This window comes from Rhipicephalus microplus, chromosome 9, assembly GCF_043290135.1.
Source record: "Rhipicephalus microplus isolate Deutch F79 chromosome 9, USDA_Rmic, whole genome shotgun sequence".
Classification (NCBI taxonomy): domain Eukaryota; kingdom Metazoa; phylum Arthropoda; class Arachnida; order Ixodida; family Ixodidae; genus Rhipicephalus; species Rhipicephalus microplus.
In genome coordinates, this window is record NC_134708.1 from 27813817 (window position 1) to 27836989 (window position 23173).

General features: G+C 45.1%; 1 protein-coding gene across 3 annotated transcripts in view; it reads left to right on the forward strand.

The window, feature by feature from the left end:
- The window catches only part of LOC119184101 (hemicentin-2-like), a 183483-nt gene that overhangs the window by 136639 nt on the left and 23671 nt on the right, over positions 1 to 23173 (forward strand). The window lies entirely within an intron of this gene.

The following is a 23173-nucleotide window of genomic DNA, read 5'->3' on the forward strand; positions in this document are numbered from 1 at the left end:
AATTGTTCAGCTATTGATAAAAACGGTTAAAAAAAACAGCGCTTTACTGAGTGGCGTGGCACCAGAACCTAAACATATAGCTATCGTACGCTCACAAACAATCCTTTGTTTGCATGTTTCATGCGCACGTCACGTTATTTTAGCTCTTGCAGAAGTTTGTCTAAAGCACGCGATTCTTGTATCTCGGGCGTAAGCTCTTCGTACATGACTAGTGTAATGGCTGTTGTGTAACTCGCTGTTTATGGGGAACGGTTTACTAAGTGTGTGAATGCACAACTACTATTTGCAGTTTTTAATGACAATGTTTCAGCAAGCACACATTCGCTTGCCGTCAGACATACTTTTCAATTATATCTGAATGGACGAGTGGGTTTTTCCTTTAATACTGTTTGACCCCACACGTTATATCCCATTCGGTATGATTTTATTCCATTACAAGGATTCCATTTTACGCCATTTCATGCCAGCCCACTTTGGTGTATTCTCTTCAGGCTGCGTGGATAAATTTGCTTACAAGTTCGAAATGAAGACAGAAGAAACAAAATGCCGACTGCAACAAAAGCAAATAAAAGCAAGATGATTTGGCCCCCGTACGCCTTCTTTCAATCATCACCATGTCTGTTCCTGACCAGGCAGGTTCCCATTCAACTATTGACGTCATCTTCAGATTGATAAGAAAACCGGCGCAGGCTTTTTTTCTTCATTTATTTTGCAGTGACACCTACTTCCTAGCATCTTACTCTCGATATTTTTATCCAGCAAAGCAAACGGTCTGAAAATTAGTTAATCTGACTGTCTTTGCAATTAAGTTTTTTTTCTTCCTTCTCTTCCTTTGCTCGCACGTAGACGAAAAAATCACTCTCTTCGACTCGCAGCCAGGGTAAAGGACATTCTTTAGAAACTTCGCCCTACCATGTGCTTGCTTACGCTTGCTCGATTTCATTCGGCCTTTGAACAACGAGGATCATGAAGCACTAATTTAGTCTACTATATTCCTGATGGCCTGACCTCCTGAAGCTTAAGTAAATTCAGTGGAGAGGAGGAGAAGGAGGAGGAGGAGGAGGAGGAGGAGGAATAAATGAGGAAGGACAGGGAGGTTAGCCAGTTTTCAGACCGGCTGGCTACCCTGTACTGAGGAAAGGGGTAAGGAGGATAAAGGATGAGAGAAAAGAGACGTTGTAAAAAAAGAGAGAGAGAAGGTCATCAGACGATCCACGACGCTGTTTACAGTCTGTCTCAGACCACTTGCCCGCAGAAAGCGCAACAACGCTCTCAATGCCTTGCGTGCAGAGGACGGTCTCGGCCAGTGTCCTAATACCCTTTCTTCCGACAATTGGCGATTGTCTATTCTATCTAAAGCTTTTGACAGTTCTTTTCTTGGCACGCTGAAGCGGGGACACTCGCAGAGAAGATGGGAGAAAGTCTCTGCGCAGCCACAGTTGTCACATGTCTGGCTTCTGGCCATTCCTATTCGAAACGAATAGGCATTCGTAAAGGCCGCCCCAATCCACAGACGGCACAAAAGTGTCTCCTCTGCTCTGGTTATTCCTGATGGAAGACGGAGTTGTAGGTGTGTGTCCAAATTATAAAGGCGGACGTTGGTGAATGCCGGTGAATTCCACTGAGCGAGTGTCAGTTCTCGTGCAAGTGATCGAAGCCTTGCAGCGGCGTCCGTTCTTGATGATGGTATAGCTACACAAGGAGAATCATCATGAGCAGTTCGAGCTGCTTCATCTCCACGGTCGTTTCCATCAATGCTGCAGTGGCCTGGTATCCATTGATACGCTGTGTCATGTTGTTTCTCTATAGCCCGGTGATGAAGCAGTCGTATTTCAGCAATTAGCTGTTCGTTTGGTCCATGACGATATGGCGAGGCAATGCCCTGGAGAGCTGCTTTGGAGTCGGAGAATATATTGACCATGTCTGTTGTGGTTCTTCAACTATGAACTCCAGAGCGGCACGAATGGCGGCGAGTTTTATCGCCGTGGATGATGTCAGATGCGAGGTCCTGAACTTTGTCGTGATGAATTTCTCCGGAATTACCACTGCGCCTGTTGAACTTGTCCAAGTTACCGACCCATCTGTGTAAATGTGAATGCGTCCACTGTGTTTCTCATGCAGAAACAGTAATGTTGTTTGTTTTAGGGCCAAATTTGACAAATGTTTCTTCTTTTGCATTCCGGGGATGGTTAGCAGGGCTTCCAGTGGATGTAGACACCACAATGGTAACGACGGTCTTGCTGCGTGCGTGAAGTTCGTGGGAACCACCGTGCGATGTGGGGCAATAATAGAGCAGAACGCAGAGCATGGCCTGGAAGTTGGAAGGGAGGCGAGGTGGTGCGATTGAATCCGGGTGGCGTGTCTTATGTGCGTTCTTGAAGCATCGACACGAATGTAGGTTGTGATAGGGTGTTCATGAGCGATTGCGACAGTCGCTGCTGAGGATGCGCATCTCGGCAGCCCGAGGCATATTCTCAGTGCTTGGGCTTGTAATGACTGGAGGACGTGTACGTTTGTTATGCGGGCCTTGCCAAGCACAGGTAGGCTGTAGCGCATGAAGCCAAGAAAAAGTGCAGCATACAGTTGAAGCATGGCTCGTACCGATGCACCCCATGATTTTCCCGCAAGAAACCTTAGGACGTGGGTGATCATGGTCAGTTTCTTCTTCATGTAAGCGATAGGAGGGCTCCAAAACAAATCACGATCTATTATTACTCCCAGGAAACGGTGAGTCTTTTGATAGCTGATTGTGTGTCCCTTAATTCTGATGCGGTATGGCGTCATTGTCTTGCGCGTAAACGCAACTAGTGAGCATTTCTCATATGACAGCTCCAGCCCTCGTCCTTGAAGGTAGTTTGACGTCAGTGTAGCCGCTGTCTGAAGCCTGGCTCGTACGTGTAGACGCGTGACCCCTGATGCCCAGATGCAGATGTCGTCCGCGTATATCGACAGATGTACGGAGTGTGGCAGGACGTCAACGAGGCCGATAAGCGCAAGGTTGAAAAGTATGGGGCTTAGGACCCCACCTTAAGGTACGCCACTATAAGTATGATGTTGCCTTGTTGCGCCATCTTCTGTCTGAACGAAGACGGTTCTGTCCTTCAAATAGCTGTAGATCCATTGGTAAACGCGGCCTCCTAATCCAATGCTGCCCAAGGCGTCCAGGATGGTTTCATGTAATACATTGTCGTATGCAGCCTTAATATCCAAGAAACGTGCCGCTGATAATCTCTTTAGGCTCTTCTGCTGCTGTACAGACGTGACAAGATCAACAGCATTGTCTATGAAAGACCGTCCACGTCGAAAGCCGGTCAAAGCATCGGGGTATATATTGTTATGTTCCAAGTACCACTCCAGGCGAGTCAGCACCATTCTCTCCATCACCTTTCCAAAACAGCTGGCAAGCACGATGGGGCGATAGGAGGCCATGTCCAGAGGCGATTTGCCTGGTTTGAGCAGGGGCACAAGGCGGCTGCACTTCCACGAAGGAGGAACCAAACCGTTGCTCCACGAGTCATTGTATGCAGCTAGAAGGGCACGCCGAGCTGTTCGTCCTAGGTTAGCAAGGGCCATGTAAGTGACTCCATCGGGTTCAGGCGATGACGAGCGCTTGCATGCTGCCAATGCTGCCTGAAGCTCCTCTAGAGAAAACATATTGTCCATCCGAGTGTCTCTGGATGCCGGCGCGTTTCGTAGGTTACTCATGTTGATCCCGGACCCCTTGTTTGCAACCCTGGCACAGAAGTCTTCTGCTACATCGATTTCACGCCGGCCTTGATGGAGAGCAAGGCATTTGAACGGACGATTCTGTTGTGGCAATGTTCGTAGGCCGCGGATTATTCTCCATATTTGCGAAAGAGGTTTGTGGGGATCGAGCGACTCACATAGTGGCTTCCATCGTAGCGACTGTAGTGCATTGATTCGACGTTGAATCTTCTTTTGTAGACGTCTCGCTTCCCTCAAGTCGTAGATGGATTTAGTGCGCCTATAACGTCGTTCGGCGCGACGACGGATTGCGCGAAGTCGCTCCAACTCCACCTCATATTTGCAAAAATCTGGCAAAGGTCCACAATTAAACGTTGCCACTTGGATAGCGGCCTTCATTATACCTTCTAGGCTTTCAAGAGAACCTTTTTGGTTTCTCTCGCATTGCTTCTCTGTGGATGATCTGTACTTTGACCAGTCTTTCCGTGAAGTGGGCGCGATTTGCGACTTGCTTAGCCCCTTGATTTTTATATAGGTGTGGATGTGGTCACTGCCATGCGTTTCATTGTCCGCAAACCACTGCACCTTGGTGTTTAGGCTACTTGACACAAAAGTTAGGTCGAGACAGCTACTATATGTCAGACCCCGTAAAAACGTGGGAGCGCCATCATTTAAACAATATAGTTGGTGGTCAGATGCAAAGGAGGACACATCTCTTCCCCGACGGTCCATCTTCTGGCTTCCCCACAGTGGGTGATGAGCGTTAAAATCACCGGTAATAATCCATGGCCCAGGTGTCGCTGATATAATTGCGCTTAATCTTGCTGGGTCGAAGCGGCCTGAAGGCGAAATATATACTGCCACTAGCGTGAAGTTCACGTTCTTACGCTTAACTGTCAGGCACACGTATTGGTTGCTGTCGTCCGGTGTTACTGGATGCTCAATATATGTGAGTTCGCACCTGATGTAAACAATGACCTTACTGGTTTCATTACGGGTTGCAGATCTGAAAGCCTCGTATTTAGAAAGTCGTATAGCATTTTGAAGACGTGGTTCACAAAGTACGATAATTGGAAACTGATTCTTGAAAACATATGGTCGACAATCCGAAATGCGGGGTTTACGACCTCGGGCATTCCATTGGAAAATTGATGCCTCTTTCACTTGTTTACGGAAGGGCTGCAGAGAAAGAGCCATGGTGCTTCTCTAGATTTGATAGCCCCAGATTCAAAGTGTCCAATATTTGAAGAGTGCTGTGGGCAGCCGGAGTCTGAATATTATTCAGGAGTACTCGAATTGTCTTCATGAGGGTCTTAATCACGTCTATTATTTCTTTATCTTGACTGTCATGACTTACTCACTCTGAAGTAGCTTTCTGTGAGCGATGCTGCGGCTCTACTGGCGGTGTCACTGACGGTAGCGCTGGCCACGCTCAGGGTCAATGTTTCTTGCGTCTTTCTGAGGATGCTTGTTGTTGGCTCTTGTTGATGCTTGTGGTGGTGAGTGCGTATTATGGGGTAGCGATGTATAACTGGCCTTGGCAGAGGATGTCCTAGGAGTTTTCCTATGGCGCGAACGCCGACGTCGCACTTTGGCAGCAGCCTCCCTGTGGGTAGAACCGTCTCTGGCCATCTGCCTCAGCACTTGCATCTCCTTCTTCACATTTGGACACTGCTTTGATGACGCCTCGTGAAGACCTTGGCAATTGCCGCATTTGCGATGTTCTGCCTGGCAGGCTTCCGTGTTGTGCGACTCCGAGCATCAGTGGAGAGGTCACCTTTAAGTATATGGACATTCAGCGGACATTCATTAGGCACCCTATTTCATCTCCAAAAACTCTTTGGACCGTTACTTCCCATGCTGAAAGGCTTACAGTTGACTAATGTTCAAGTGAAATCTCGTGGAAAACAAAATATTCCAAAAGAGACGAATGGTAGCTGCAGCCAATCAGATTGTACTAAGTATCACTATTGAAGTGGAGTAAAAGATCGAAGGGAGCCATAAATGAAGCGCTACTGAATCTACATTTCAGTAGATTTAGTGTTCTAATAAGCAGTTACATTGTACGGTATTCCTGCCCATTGCAAATTTCGTAGCATAATAAAATAATTTTAGCAACTGATATTTTTGGAAAACTTCGCCAATGGCCCGATTTAGTCGGACGTTGCTAGGTCTTACGGATCCATCAGTGGCTCCGAACAGATTCCCCACTCTCGAAATTCACTCTCCGGCTGCCAGAATTTTTGAATTATCTCCTCCGCCTGATCACTTTATCACATTCATCTGGGTCCCCGTGTACTGTGGACAACCAGGCACCACGGCCGCTCACACCCAAGCCCGAGCACTCGTAAACCGGGTTGAAATCGACCTGCCTTCGCTTCGAGATGCCAAGGATTAACTCCACAGCTACCACGACGTCACGCTCTTTTACCGAAATACCCTCCTAACGTATACCCCATCAGGTAAATATCTTTCCAGATGTGACCAGGTTTTGTGGCGTAGTAGACTTCAAACGGCCAAAGTCAGGACCCCTTTGCTTCTCTCAATATTTACGCATGGCGAGACGTCTCCTCATTGCAATCTGTGTCCTAGCACCAGAGCCGACTTCAATCGCAAATTTCTGAATTGCCCGAACAAACCCAAGCCCCCGTGACAAAGGTCAGAATATCAGAAGCAATGGGAGGCTGCTCTACGCAGCTCGTGACCGGCGTTATAGCGCCGAAAAGAGAGCTGGGCCAGAAGGGTCACCGAAGCACGGAAGTGCAAGGACACCAAGAGCGGCCCGAGGGCCCATCATCATCCTGCTTCAACCTCCCCTCCCACTCCACCACTCAAATGATTCTTTCATGAATCAATAAAGTTCCTTGCCTATTCATCATAAGAAAGCATGGTTGCTTTCGGGCTTTCGGTTGCATTAAAAAGTTTCCTTATCTTGATTTGTTTCTCATCTCTTTGACGTTTTTACAAGAAAATTGAAAAAAAAATCCTAATCAACAGCAAGGAAAGGAATTCTGTGTCACTTTACCAACTCTCCGTTGGATGTGCCTAATTAAGCTGAAAAGCTTTCCAGTAGAGAGGGCGACGGACGTAACTGCCGTATCGAAAGACCCTCTTTAAATTAAATAGCGCTGTTTTCTTAATCTGATCTTCCTCATCTCTGAAAGTTCACCTCCCACTAACATCTTCTCGAACAATTCAAGAGCGCCTAGGGTCTAAGCTGGCTTTGAACTCACTATTTTTCTCTATAGTTCCTTTCATGGATGTGCTTCTGACTTTCACTAGATATTCAAATACCATATTCTCTTTTTGCTTCTGTATGAAAAAAAAGTTCTAAATTTATTCCCTTCTACAGCGCAATACAATGCACTATTATTATGCCTTTTGACAATCGGAGCGTAACTATAGGTGCGATATAGATACATCAAAACCAAGGCAACATTGTGAAATACAGCTCTTCTTATAAGGCTGTTAATTGTTTTGAAGGTAATTTAGGATTCAGAGTTAATATTTTGAAGCATTGTGATCTTCTGTAGGCATTCTTGTGATTTATTTATGTACTTTGAGATACTTCGCGTTAGCTTGAGACAGTTTGCAAGTTATTCACCTAAGTTGGCTTATATTTACACAATATTATACGCTGGATGCTGAAAACATGTGTTGGTAGATTTAGTAAAGGAACCAGCGTTTTTTTCTGATGTACGTGAATTATATGGTGGTAATATCTTACGTTCTATTACTATTTCTTTGTTGACCTCACAAAGAAATAGAATAATTATCCTGGCCTCGTTGATGCGATAAGCCTAATTCGGCTGCGTAAACAGACGGTTCACGTGGTGAAAAGCAAGAAAAAGTGATGAGATGAAATAGAATTAAATTAAAACTGAGTTAGTACTGGCATATCATCCACTATTGTCTTGAACAACAACCTAGTATACAAAAATACAAGCTTATTTCTTATCACACACAGTATTTGAGGAGCTGACAACGTTTTCATTTTCCTTCGGTACGTCATCCAGTTATAGACGATAGTGCCATTCATTTCGGAATCGCATACAACAACAACAACAACAACAACAACAACAACAACTACAACAACAACTACAACAACAACAGCAACAACAACAAAGATAAAGAAAACACATCCATTCCTGGGTGGCCTGCTCAGATAACTTCTTATCGCGTTGAAAGGCCACCTCGGTTGTGTTTCTCATAACCCCGCCAGATATATATAGACACTTTGGCTGGATGTGTCAAATATTACTAAATAAGACACATCATCATCTCTCATAAGAGCTTCCTGCTATTCTGTCGACAACACAATCACCATCTCCACCAACCCTCTCTATTTCTCAACAACCATCAATGCACATTTCGTCACCACTTCGTCGTACAAACGCATTGCCTCCGTTTACAGACACCAGAGCCACGTTGGCCACAACATATTCTATCCTCCCTCACCGAATACAGCACACATTGTCAGGAGTTGCCTTCTTCTTTACTGAGCGCAGAAACAGCTGATATAGTAAAGCGCGCTTATATGCTTACCTCTACCGTTCGTATAAACAACAAAAAACAAAAAGAAGGATGGAGCACGTATATATTCGAGCCCTTGTGATAGATAACAACGCTAGCAAATACCGAAAGGTTCTATATGAAGGCCAAGTCATTGCAGTTTCCTCGCTGCAGAAAACAGAGAGGTTATTCAATGTTCCACGCGAACTCACCTCTGCCGTTACCCCAATGCGTACGCGACGAAGGAAACGCAACATTCCATTACTTCTTTCGGTCTATCTCGTCTCAGTATCGATCGCTCATCTTCCTTCTGCGGTAGCCCAGCGTGACTAGACCACAGCTTGTTCGATGTGAACACATTTGACAAATATCGCTCTGGCTGGATTTAGAAAGGGAGGGTCAGTTTCTAAAATTAAACTGAAAGCAAAACGTGTTGGGGCCACCTGCTTCGATACGCCCATTTGATCGAAACTATCCCAGTCTGAACGGCGATACGAGCTCCAGCTGGGCTCCCGTATGACTTTCCTGAACATTGGAATCCGCCACGCGGGGCCACCGCACGCGATGAAATAACAGTCCGTCTGGTTCTTGTAAATTGCTCTTGTAGGAGAAAACACAACCTTCATCGCAAACATTCACCGGTCGTAGAGTGTGTGTGTGTGTCTTTGTGTGTGTCTGTGTGCGTGTGTGTGTGCGTGCGTGCGTGTGCGTGCGTGTGTGTGTGCGTGTGTGTGAGTGTGTGTGAGTGTGTGTGAGTGTGTGTGTGCGTGTGTGTGAGTGTGTGTGCGTGTGTGTGTGCGTGTGTGTGCGTGTGTGTGAATGTGTGCGTGCGTGTGTGTGCGTGTGTGTGAGTGTGTGTGCGTGTGTGTGAGTGTGTGTGAGTGTGTGTGAGTGTGTGTGAGTGTGTGTGAGTGTGTGTGAGTGTGTGTGCGCGCGCGCGTGTTGGGGATGGGACGTAGACGAGTAGATAATGCACAAAAAAAATTCCCAAAGAGTGGTGCTAAAACTTCTACTTATAGGTTGTCGAAAAAAAGAAGACGACTCAATATTTTTTGCATGCCCTGTGTGTCAATGACCGCTGACAGCTCCGCATGAGCATGTGTAGGTAGTTAATGTCACTAAAAAAAGGGGGGGGGGGGTTTCAACTTGTTCCGTTCAATGTCACCTAGTGGCATAATACCATGCTGCGACAGATTCACAAATGAACGAAGAAAAGAAGTGACGCCACGTAGCATAGGTGCAACTGCCTAACTGTGGGATGTTTCGGCCGACAGTATGCAAGAATATAACTAGAAAAAAAGATAACCTGAAGCAACATCCCCTCTACGATGTAATCATTTAGCTGTCTCGCCATGTTCCACTCACCCATGATTCGAACCTATTGGTGATGCATCGTGGTTAGGTGAAAAGATAATTAAAAAAGTGATATCAACGAAACTAATGCTTAGTTACACTCAATAAAACACGTTTCTCAAAACTATGTTTTAAAAGCGATTTCATACAGCCGATGCCCTGTGCGATATATGAACTTGTTTTCCTGTGACAATACGAAGCAGCCGTAGTACTAAACACACACACACACACACACACACACACACACACACACACACACACACACACACACACACACACACACACACACACACACACACACACACACACACACACACACACACACACACACACACACACACACACACACACACACACACACACACACACACACACACACACACACACACACACACACACACACACACACACACACACACACACACACACACACACACACAGCCCAGATTAGACACTCAATCTACCTTGGATTTCGTCATGCTTCTCACGTTCCAGCGATTCGTCGTGACATCATATATTTCGCACATCTATAAGCTCGGGGTGACCATAAACAAGATACGTGGTATACACAAGCCAAATGAAAGCTTCAAGAAAAGGAGGTATAGATATCTTGGTGGATACACCATTGCCAAGTTCTAATTACGTGATTTCGCGAATGAAAGGCGGTCGTCCCATTATACGCACTGAGAAAGTCAAGTCTACTCGGAACGTTTGCGTCTACACGATTGCTCGTTGGATCAATCCCAGTACATTCAAACTGGCATCTTTCTTTCCACCATTGCATTGTTCGGAAACAAGAGTAGCGCACTCAGGTGATTTTGGGAAAGGCCAAAAATGAACCAAAAATTTTCCAATGTAGTTTTTGTGTGTCTTCCTACTTCATTTAACGTTTTCAATTTTTCTTCCAGAAAATTTCCTGCGCAACTCACTTAGACACATGGTTCAACTTTTTGAGCTATCTTTCTCTCTCCTTACCCTTGGCCTTCTCTTTCACGAACTTGAAAAACAAACAGTAGGCTTTCGTCTTGTCCACTCGTTTGTCTCCTTCACTGCAAATATAAACAAGTGCACCGCATCTTTCTCTCCCCAAACACAAATAAAGGAAGCACCAGCCAAGCTCCTGTTTCCTGAGTCTTTTCTTTGATTGAGATGCGATTATCGAAAACAGCATCCTGGCGTCTTCACGCGAGTCAACATTCGTTCATGCCACACCGACTGATGAAGAAAAGAAAAAAATTGGACGGAGAAAATAAAAAAAAGTCTGAGACGACGAAGAGAGAAAGGCAACACTTGTCGCTGACGCACAATACCAAGCTATCGTGAGTCGCGAGCAACTTGTATTACATTGTAGTCTGAAACTTCTGGTCCCACGTCTACCCTTCGAAGCGGTGAAGTGCTCTTTCCAAGAAGCAAAAGTAGCAGTGTTTGTTTCCACCCTGCAACCTTTCGAGCAATACTCTTTCGCGGCAACTTGTCCGCCCATCGGTTTTTCAGAGTACATGCGCACATCTTTTCACTGACACGTTTACTTCTTTTTTACTGTTTGCTTCGTAGTGAGAGCAGAGAACATGCAGAAAAAAATAAAATAAAGAAGTGCTAAGCAGAGCTACGCAAAGTCAGCATTACTTTAGTGCCGCGTTCTATATCTACAGTCGTATGAAATGTCGATTTCGCTCCTTTGCATGGTGCTGATATTGAGCAAGCATAATAGCATCATTATCATCCATATCCTCCCCAAACACTAAGGCTGTAGGAATTCAGGTATTACTCATGCCTCTTCTCAGGTCAACCTACCCGCCAGCGAAATTGATAGTATGCTGTAAACTTCCAAGCATTTACACCTTCTCTACTCAGCGATCTGTACTTTACTTTTGCTGTCTTCGAAAGAAATGCCGCTTTTCTCAGCCTTCAAATAATGGATATGGGTGTAGAAACTACCTTCGAAGAAAACCAACTCGTAGAAAATATGACAAAAATCTGAGAGGCCGCTTGTAAAGCGCGAAAAGCTATAGCCATGATTTCAGTACTGTATTCAATCGCAATTCGGAAGTAAATGCGCCTGAATGATGCATACGTCCACACCCTAAAATCCTTTCGCCAGTGATATCGCAATCCACTTAACTCAAAGAGGCAGAAGGCCTTTAAAATATAGGCCCTTGTGGATCACTTACGCGGGCTTTAAAGAGCTTGAACAACCGTGTGACAGTGCATCTATCCCGCGTTCACCCCATGGTAGATGGCATATTCGGCGGCACTGGGCACGTCCAGTGCAAACGATTGATGATTGATATGTTGGATTTAACATCCCGAAACCACCATATGATTATGAGAGACGCCGTAGTGGAGGGCTCCGGAAATTTCGACCACCTGGGGTTCTTTGACGTGCACCCAAATCTGAGCACACGGGCCTACAGCATTTCCGTCTCCATCGGAAATGCAGCCACCACAGCTGGGATTTGACCCCGCGACCTGCGAGTCAGCAGCCGAGTACCTCAGCCACTACACCACCACGGCGGGGCAGTGCGAACGACGCTGCGTTTCGGCGGCAGGAGAATTTCGCTTGCTGTAGAAAGCGGCGGCGCTTCAGTGTGAACTAGGGGCATAGTGAACTAATAATTAACTAGGGGAAAGAGGCGCGCCCACGATGTGCGTGCTCGAAAAGCGCAGAGCAGGCAATTTTTCTGTCGTTTACGTCACTTCAGGTCAGCTGTAATGGCGTCGTTTTTTCTAGTTTTGGTTTCGAAAATACCGTCGTTTGCAGGCTTTTTTTTTTTCTAAGATAAGCGCTCGTATTTCGAAGGCGACATTTGGCAGGCAGCACTACCTCTAGCTGGACTACCTATACATCAAATTTTCGCGGAGTGCCGAATTTCGTTGCAGTTGGCCTTTAATGAGAAAAAAACAAAACGAGACGATGATTTTAGGCGTGTGATTCTTCCACGCGTTGCGCTCCACCCACGGATGGGTCCCTGGCGGCTCTCTTGATATCCGGGTGACTTTACACAAGTCTGCCAATGAATGGCTGCACGTTTCGTCTCAGGCTCTTCACTCAACGTAACGTCACGTAATGGCTTAGCTGGCACTGAACTCCATTTCGCTCTTTGTTTTCAACAACTTGAAAAATCCGCCTAATTACATAAATCTGCCGGAATTTTCTAGGCACTCCACCTCGAAAAGAAATACCAAGCTGTCATGCGCCACGATCATTTGTGTCATTTGTGCCATTTGTGAGAGGTGAACTGCGCAGGAACATTTTTAAACGAAGGCACTATAAATCGTGGATTTCAGTACAAAGCATGGAAGCTCCAGCAATTGCGAGCGCAACGAAATGCGTTCCTCAAAGGTATACGCTGCTAACAAGCGCATTTGTACGTGCGGTTCTTCCAATAAATCCCGCCTTCGGTATCCTGGCCCGGTCGCGATGACCCGCTGCTGATATAGTAAGCCGACCTTTCAGCGTGGTCGCTTGTCCTTTCACGTTGCCACATTTCGGAGCTGCCTGGTACCGACTGACTGGCCGACCGATGATGATGATGAAATAAACATTTATTTTTCGAAACAGTGTTCCTGAGTTTGTGAGCTCGGGGTCACCCTAGGTGGGAGGGTCCGACCGAACAACCAGCTAAATAACTGACTAACTTGCTAACCTACTAACTAGCTGACTAACCAAAAAAAAAGAAAGAAAGAAAGAAAGAAAGAAAGAAAGAAAGAAAGAAAGAAAGAAAGAAAGAAAGAAAGAAGGAAAGAAAGAAAGAAAGCAGGAAATAAAGAAAGAAGTCAGGAACGCAGATGCAAAACTGCACTTGTTGCCATGTTCCCCACATAGTACGTCAGCTTCTGAATTTTCTCCTTTCCCGCGCGACGCCTACGTATTGCGAAGGCGGCGTTTCGGAAGTGACGCCGAGCTCGCTCACTTCCGGCTTCTTCTCAATAGTCTAAATTTCGCATCACGGGCTCCCGTGCCGGAGGCACCTTGCCCCGGCACTTACGGTGAGTATAGCTGCGCACACGTAGAAACGACTTGCATATTGCGACCTGAGAGTAGGCTATATTCGGCACCTAATTCTTTTGTTCAAGTGGTTTCTGACATTTGAGTTGTTTAGTGTCGCGAGATTGGCGCAGGACGAGGAAGAACGTGAAGTTGGGAAGGAGCATCGTTTTGTAAACATGGACCTTTTCTTTTTGAAACAGCGGCAGCAAATCTCAAACGCACAGGATTAAGTTTCTTATTCGCCTGCTGTGGGGTACGAGCAGGCCGCATTGAAAGTGCAGCTGAACGTGCATGAACTTGAGCACAAAATATAATGCAACTGTCGTTATTAAGTGTTAGATAGATATTTGGGTATTAACGTCGCACAAGCAACATATGAATATAGAAGACGCCGTAGTGGAGGGCTCCGGAAATTTCGACCACATGGGGTTCTTTAACGTGCACCCAAAACTGAGAACACGGCCCTACAGCATTTTCACCTCCATCAAAAATGCAGCCGCCGCCACCGGGATTCGATCCCGTGACCTGCGGGTCCGTAGCCGAGTACCTTAGCCACTAGACCACCGCGGCGGGGTATTAAATATTTAAAGCCTATTCGAGAAAGCTCCAGCTTCATAACAGAAAGCGGAGGAGGCACTGCTGGAGTTCCTGCCAGCGACGTGTCTTGTTCAACCATTATGGAACTCCCAAACGAGCTTTCTGCTAATCTCGCTGCCGCTACCGCTCAGCCTTTTTTCTCCCGTTACCCCTTTTCCAGTATAGTAAACCGGTCATTTAGTTTAGTTTAGTTTAGAACAGTTCATTTCGGACATAGTTACACACAACATGAAATATGTTCACGAGGCAAGGCAAAAGGAGACTTTTACGTCTCCTGACGAAGCCTTCAACCATCTGGGTAACCTTCACCCCGCTGGTTAACTTCTCTCGATTTCCGTAAAAATATTTTTTTCTATCTCTTTCTCGATCTGTAGAGCCTTGTCAAAGATGTAGCGCGTTTACCTATATATATAGCTGCCGCAGGCCAGCAAGTTACAGAGAACCAGATGCCAGTGCCTTTATCCGAGCACTCAAACTAGACATCTGGGTTTCATAGAAGAAAAGAAAACATCTAAATTCTGGTGCTCATCTAAAAGTTCAAAAACTGGGTCTCTGGCTGTGAACTCTTTGTACAAGACCACTTTGCATAAGACTCATGCATGCTGTGTAATGTAAGCTAAAAACTAAATACGCCACGTAATTAAAGCTCTCAAGCAGTGAAGACTTCGGATGAAGGTGAAGCCGAAGGTAAGGGGAATGCGCGCTTGCCTTCCCGTAAGCTGCGCCGACGCTAAAAGTTTCATTTCCACAGCGCGAGTGACGGAGCCAACACTGAGTCTATGCTGCCGCGTGTCAAGCGTCAAAACTTGCCATGTTTACGCGTCCGTAAAGTTGAAGAGTGGCAGGTGATCTCTTTATAGTAAGGCAGACGCCAAGCTAGCTTCAGGCGATAGCGGTGTCTTTGCCAAAAAGCTGCTCCCCTATCCCGGGTGTGCAATCGAACAAAGCAGAATAATTTCATCGGGTTCCGTCTAACGTTTTGTTTTCTTTTCATTTCATCAAGCAGCTTTACGTTGTCACAGCCTGCAATGGTATTTCCCTATATTCATCAATCTTCAATGGGCTTTGCAACTAGTGAAGGAGAAAATGTTAGATGCCTCGTGAAACGAGCAAAGTGACCACCGGAGGCGTCGTCGACACAATCATTGCAAAAAAAAAAAAAACATGTGAATACGGCATGCCATGATGTCCTTATAGCATCAAATGAAACCAATACGAGTTTTTTTCATCGGCACTTCACCATATATGGCGTCATTACATGGCCGAAGAGGGGTGAAAGGGGAACTGATGCAGGAGGTACTGAAAAGCCGCGTGAGGTGCAGAAACCATTGGAAGATGGTGAGGGCACGGTGTGAGGAGCAGTCAATACAATCGCCTTAAAAGAAAATTATGGCTTTGGTCTTCCAATTTTCCGACAAATGTGTGAGCGACCACAGCGAATGTGTGTGACAGTGAATGTGTGTGGCGAATGTGTGTGAGCGAATGTGTGTGACTTCTTTCTAGCCAATTTTCGCCTGTTGCGCTTCGCTTACTATCTCAATTTCCGCTTCGTGCGTTCAATCAGTCATAAAATTTTCTTTCAAGGAGCCCATTTAGGCAACACTATACGACCATTATCTTCTCATTCTCTTCATATGCCTTCAAAGCTTTACTAACTTGAAAAAATGCCGTGGTCTGTGCCTCGATGCAACTGGCAGAGTGAATGTTGTCAGGAACGCAAAGTACACACGATTACCCTCACACGCTCACACAGCGAAAAACGCCGTACGTACCAACGATTGAAATTTCACTCCGTTCTGCTCCCGCATGGCATTCTGAGCCCAAAATATTGCGCACTTTTTGCTTTATTCTCCCCAATGTCCGACGAGCGTGATGCCAAGCTTCGTGCCAGGCAATTTTATCACAGCGGTGCATTCGTTAATTAAAAACCTCAGCGTAACCTTCGAAACCATACTCCCCCCAAACTCACGCTAGCTTTCTTTGACAGGTAAGCTCTCATCTAGCATTGTTTTCATTTCCATATGCTCAATTTTTCAGCCTCGCACACGCCCCTATGATTATAATAAAAAAAAACAGCACGATCTCCTGCTAAAGAGAACCTTCTGTAGATTCGAAGCAGCGGGCGCTAACGCCTACACCGGCAGCAGCGCTGGTGCTTATCGAGACGTTAAGCAGGAGAGAAACTTGGGGAGGCGGAAAGCACGCCATGATGAACCGGTGTTTTCTACTGGTGCACGCCAATAGCTGCTAATAGTCCGTTTTCAGTTAACGCGCACGCTGCGAATTTTTATTGTTCAACAACGCGCAGGAGAAATATGTTACCGGCACTACCTTTCAAGTCAACATCCAGTGCTATAGCTGCATATATGGGGTGGTGAGTGAACGGTTGTTTCGCGCGAGCACTCAGTGAATATATATATATATATATATATATATATATATATCAAGAAACTCGCTAGAAGCCACTGCCGGCGTCATTGTTGCGAGGTGAGAGAAGGTGGCGCCTAAGAAAGAAAAGAGAGGGCAAGGGGACGCACAAGCACAGTAAGGGTGGTCACGCTGCACACCGGATGAAATCCGACCATAAGATACTTCGCATCTACTAAACTTGTAGAGTCTACCGAAAGCTGTTCGCGCGCCTTCTCGGAGAAGCAGAAGCTGAATTAGAGTATTTGTTCATAAGAAATCACTGACATCTGCTGGCTGCCTTTGCGAACAACATACTCTAGATTGTGTTTCGCTAAAATGTATCTACTAATAGGCTATTGAAGGCAAAGCAAAGTGGATGATTGGTCCAATTAATTCAAGGTCGATGCATACTGCGCTGTAGAAAACACGAACAACAAGCAAACAAGGGCAAGCACAGACTATAGGCTGAAGGTTTATTTATCAAGTGGCGCACATTAATCAGACAACCAGGATAAAGGAAAAAAAAACATTGCAATTCAACAAACAAATTTTGTTCATCCGATGACCGAGTCACAAGATCAAGTTCATTAGCTATGCGCGTCATTTGTCAGATACTGAAGCTCTTAACCTAGGATAGCAGTCAGACGGTTTGCTGCCACTATATAACAGGTGCTGGTACTATATATTGCCTGCAAATAAACGATGGCATTCGATCGAATACTAGTGGTGATAGTGGTGCGGCCACAGGCAGGGTTTGCCTGGGAGACCTTGCTGGCCATCGCTCCGCCTAAACAACTCTTTCCACTTAGCTTCGCTCCCCATACATCGCTGAGAAATCGATCGAATGCTCAAGCGACACACCAACTGTAAAAAATATGCAACCCATGCAACTGATCTAGCATTCCACTGGGTTTTCCTTCATGAAAACAGCGAATCGAAGCTCCCAACACACGATTGTCTACCATAAACCATCAGAAAAATGGCAGTGCCGGCTGATAAACATCACTCGGATGCATTCACGATTGATTAGCTGCGGATACGACTTCACCTATTTATTGATTATTGCAGCTTTACCTCCCAAACCAATAACGGGGTGGATAGTCACCACTATCGAAGTGCTCCCATTTGATGTTGGACCACCTGAAGTTGATACCAAGTTGAAAAACAACAAATGGCAGGTACATACACTGGCACTGTCGTATTTCACACAGAATGTAATAAATGCCTACAAGGGCGCTAATCGGACTCGTGGCATAGTCTTTAGTGGTAGGAAGTCACCGATGATCTCCCCGATGGGTTGCTGGGAGTAGCTGTATTTACGGTATCTTTCTTCGCAGGTCTTTTAATTCTTGAGATCCTGCTTTATGATATTTATATTTCGGGTATTTGGCTCAAGTAATTGCCGTTCAGCGTAAGTACCTATTAACATCACCGGACTAACTGACTTCTATTTCTCAGAAGACTGAATATTCAGAAAGCGAAAAGAACTTGGCAGGCTGGAAGCGCTTAGAACAGAAATGAGAGTCACTCGGCACTCGTTTCACACACGCACAAAAGAGAGTGGTCTATACTCTCTTTGGGGAGTGCACCTCGCTCCTTCACCGCTACCTCTAACCTAGGCAGCCAATCCTGAATGCGCGCTTAGTCACAAAAGCTTTGCGCGTAGAAATGCCTGCGCATCGTTTATGCTAGCCTATGCAGTACCAGTCTAACACATAAGAGAAGTTCACGTTAGAGTCTTTTGATGGCTTCCAGCTCATTAGCTTGTCTTCAGAGAAACCAGAGCTATAGCCTTGCGTATCAATTATAAATCTTTATGGTTATGGACCATGAATATACAATATCTAATTGATTTAGAATCAATGGAAATGAGAAACTGTAATTAAAGCTTAGTAGTTAGGCACAACCTTCAATGGTTGCTGGAGAGTATGCTTTCCTCACCACGGCATCGTTTTAACGAAAATGACTGCTCCAGGAAGAAGCAAGGGCTCACGAATTAAGACGCGGACATGTGATATGAAAGAGAGGTCTTCGTCCCACGCATAATTTGCACTTGTGAATGAAAAAAAAAACGAGGCGGCGGGAAGATATGGAGGTCCAGAGCTTCGGCTTTTTTCCTTCGTTCTAAGCACGAAGTCTCACTATCATATAGGCTTACATATACACGTGCGCGTGCTCATTAAAGATGCAAGAATCAGTGCGCGCGTCTTATTTACGGCGGCACCCCGGGGCTGTCTTGTTTGCGGTGGGCGCATGCTTTGAGTTTTAGGGAATATCTGTGCTGGAGGTCCTTTCCTTCAAATTAATTTTTAGTTTGTTTTTTTCTTGGTTTTGTTTGTTTTTCGTTATGCGCGCCGATCACCGATACCGCTGCAGTCCAATACTGAGGAAGAGGAGGAGGAGGAAAGTTTAAGCGGAAGAACAGGGAGGTTAGCCAGTTCTTAGACCAGCCGGCTACCCGGTGCGGGAGAAAGGGGTGAGGGGAATAAAAGAAGTACACTACTGAAGTTCACGTTTGCGACTGCGTCGCTAAGTGGGGTAACACTTTGCCAACGTGCCACCTATGCACGCGTCAACGCTTAGGCATCATTACGCCCTTACTTCCAGCTGATTATGTGATGGTCGTGAGTAAACAATTTTCTTATAGATCAACACTGGTCGTCTTTTCGACCCGTATGGGCCAACATATTTACGAACGAAATTCACCCTTTACCCTCTTAAATATCTGAAATAGGACCCTAAATAATAGCCTACTAACTAATAATATACTAAAAAGTTCGCGATTACCTAACGGTCCACTTAACTTTCTGACGCCACCAAAACACTGTTTGTGAATGTCATCAATTAAGAGAGCGTTATTTCAGAGTACCAGACATTTCATTGCAAGACAATGATTTCATATTACTTGTATTTATGTGTAGTTTGCATGCTAATACTAAGTTCATTCTAAATGAATACTTACTCGTAAGTAATTCACGTTCTCTCTTTGCACAAATAAGATAACTTAATTGTGGGCTGGAAATATTATTGCAGCTGTCTTGAGGTCATCGTTTTCAGCAAAGAAACCACTTTTGACATGGCTTGCGGAAATCCGCACGTGAAAATATATGACGAACAGGGCAATCTTTTGGCAATACAGTAACATAAATTTAAATAAAAACACATTTACAGCGCAAAAAAAATGATTAATTCAAGAATGCTTGTATCATGCTCTCTCGAGATAACTAGTCGACGCAACCAGCACAAACAACCAGTGTATACAGAAATATGTACAACGCATCTCAAAGGCTTAAATCTAACTTGAAGATGGTCTCTAGTGACGACTCACTGCTTAGCCAAGTTCCTTTTAGAAGCTTCAAATCACCAAGTGCAAACATTTTAGTTCTTCTGACGTAATGATTCGAAATGTAGTGTTCATACTAGTGATTTCGGCTCCCTATTGAGTCCTTTACCATGGAACCGCTATCTTGTTGCTTTTTTTCTTATAGTTTGTTTTTCTGACTGCTCCTTTCTTTTTTTTTTCTTATCACTTCACGTTGAGCTCACCAAGTAAGCTCCAACACTGAGAGCTCGACATTTCCGCACGCTTGGCTGACGCAATCTTTTTCAACCATGCTACCATCCTAAAGAAGTAAAGGCGCTTGCTTCAATGATGCTACCAAAGGCACACTGCGGTGCCATCAATTGACTTCAAACGAGGTGTTCGCCTCAGAATTTAGAGGAGTTCCCCTTCCGTTCTTGTTTGCCAAAAGTTGCGTCCCTATAGTGAACCTCATCAAACAAACCGACCAGGTAGGTGTTAGCGAAAAGACGAGGACCCTTTGGTAGCTGATTGGACTGTGATTATCTCAAACAAGGAAGACGTAAACAAGCGAGTGACTCCTGCAGTAATAAACACGTTTACAAAAGTCGACAATCTCGGAGTAGGAGCAGACATTGAGTTTAATGCCCGAATTGTGCACCATTCTTGGCGATGTAAAGTGGTGCAGCCGTAGAGCAATTTCTAATGCACTGCAGTTTGGGCTGATTATAAAACACTGGGGAAAACAAGCCATTTCAGTACCTCATAGCTGCACCTTCGCGGAAATCTAACGTCTCCTATAAAACAAACCTTAAACCTACAAGCCCAAACAAGCCGACACTATCTTAGCTCTCACTGTCGTGCAACTACAAAATTAGCATAATATTTTAACAAACACATGAAACCTTCGCAAAGTAAACCGGAAAACTTGATGTTCCCGTTACAGTTGCTTCGATTCGTAATGAGACACATTTACTGCACAAAGCGTATTTTCAATACATCGAATTCGTCACTGAACTGAGCTTCTTCAATTAGAAAAATATGCGACCATGTTCCCCATGCAGGCTGTCTATAGCTCCCTGTTCAGCACTTCTTATCTGTACTGCAGGCAACTGAGTAGTGCACACCTCAATCAATCAGTTTTTGTTATCATGATATAAAGCGATGTTAAAAGGTGTAAAATATACAGGCAAGGGTCCCAAACAACAAGCCTACAAGGAACTTCACCCGAGTATTCAAACATTCGATTATCACACATGTGAATATCAGATCCTGTAGGTCCACATCGTATTCGTGAGTCTTGTCAGAAATCAAACTTAAAATACAAATATACGTTCCTATAAATAATACTGAAGACAATGAATGGTCGACAGAAACGCCTCAAAACACTGCATTGATGCATTGATGGATGTGAAACTGTTTGATGTCCTGAAGTGCCAATTTTTTTTCTAAGGGATCCAGCTCTCTAAGTATCACACAATGATTGAGATGTTAATATACAAATAGGTGCATGCTAAGAGCTCGTAGTACACCATTCCGGCAAGATTCCTCCCACGTCAAAAGGTAGCATCGTTACCATGACAAATGAAGCCTATTTTCTTTTTCGCTGCAGAACTTTGTGATATGGAGTAGCCGAGGCAATAGGCTCCTCAACCTCTCCACAGCAAAACAGTTAAAACAGAACAGAAAAGAACAGAAGCCTCGCACAAACTTCCTCCAACAGGTTTTTCTTTTTCAATGCTGAACCTTCAAACTGTACAGCCAGTAACAGCTCCCGATGATAAATAATGGGAGGATTGAAAAGTGGGCGACGGGCATATTACAACTACCTAGTACACAGTGTCGAGAGCCGCTTCACTTGAAACGAGCGCTGCCCGGCAGAGTAATGGAGGCTGTCAAGGCGATAACTCTTGTTCCGGCTTCAGCTGCGGTTTCATAAAACGTGAAGTACGGTAGCAGTGTGCCCGTTCGCTAAGTCAGTAGAAAAAACTCAGGTGCAGGAAGCTGGCCGGGCATCGCTGGAACGAAACCATACTCATTTCTTTATCCTATGTAGGGCAATTATTGAGGAGTCCAGAATGGTGCACTTTTCAGTATACATCATAATTGCAGTGGTTCGACAGCGCTGTTTTGTGTGTGTGCGTGTGCGTGTGCGTGTGCGTGTGCGTGTGCGTGTGCGTGTGCGTGTGTGCGTGTGTGTGTGTGTGTGTGTGTGTGCGTATGTGTGCGTGCGTGCGTGTGCGTGCGTGCGTGCGTGCGCTGTACTCCAGTCGCGTTCAGTCACGCTGTTCAGTCATAGTGGGTAACAAGGTGTTCGCAAGCCGATATCGCGAAGTTTTTGGTCGCTTTTGTTTTCTTTATAGTCGCACTTATTTCATATTGGGAACTTTTTATTTGTTTATATGATATAAGAAGACGAAGCACAAGGCAGGCACCGGTAACATATAAGCTCCCGAAGAAATAAAGCATACAGTGTTAAACTGTTCGTAACATATGTTACAATAACAAATTATTTTCCTTTTTATCACTCATCTGGAAAAAAATGCAGTGGTTCAACAAAATAAACGATTGACGTTTCTCATTTTCTCCTTACCGTCGATTACATATCCTGAAAGGCCAACATTCTCAGTGTATGTTTTCTTATTTTTCGTATTTCGCAAAGTTTGGACCCCTATGAAGCAGCGCCAGAGTGACATGCTTCGACGTACGACGGCGGTAGTGATGAATCCGACGGACCACCGCCATTGCCACCACCAGCAGCACGCATGAAGAAATTCTCCGCAGAACAGTAGTTCGACGGCATTTCGCGTGCCGCAGCGATCGCATTCACAAGCTTGCGTGCACGCTTCTTCCAACGCACCCGACCAGAAAGGAATCGATCTACTCTGAAAACGCCCCGCGCATTCGGAACTGCACCAACTGCGCCCATTTTCCTGCAGAGGCCACGAAAGCAGCGCCCATTTTCGTGCTGTACTTGTTTTACTTTGTAAGTCACACACGAACAAACGAAAATGAACAACGTACATATTCGAAACATAAATCATTATTCCGGTGCGCTTTAATATTCACGGCAAAGTTATTAGGGCTTCATAGTTGTGGTTCATGGCTCTAGCGCTAGGGTAGCGACATGCCGGTTTGGGTTACTTTCGAACGCAACTTAAAAATGTAAATTCTATTAATATCGCGAACAGTATGCTGTCAGCTGTCACCAGAATTCATGCTTTTTTTCTCTTTCCACCGAAATCTAATCACTCGTTGAGGCCAGTAGGACGTTCTTTTCTGATTTTTTTTTAATTTTAAGCGGA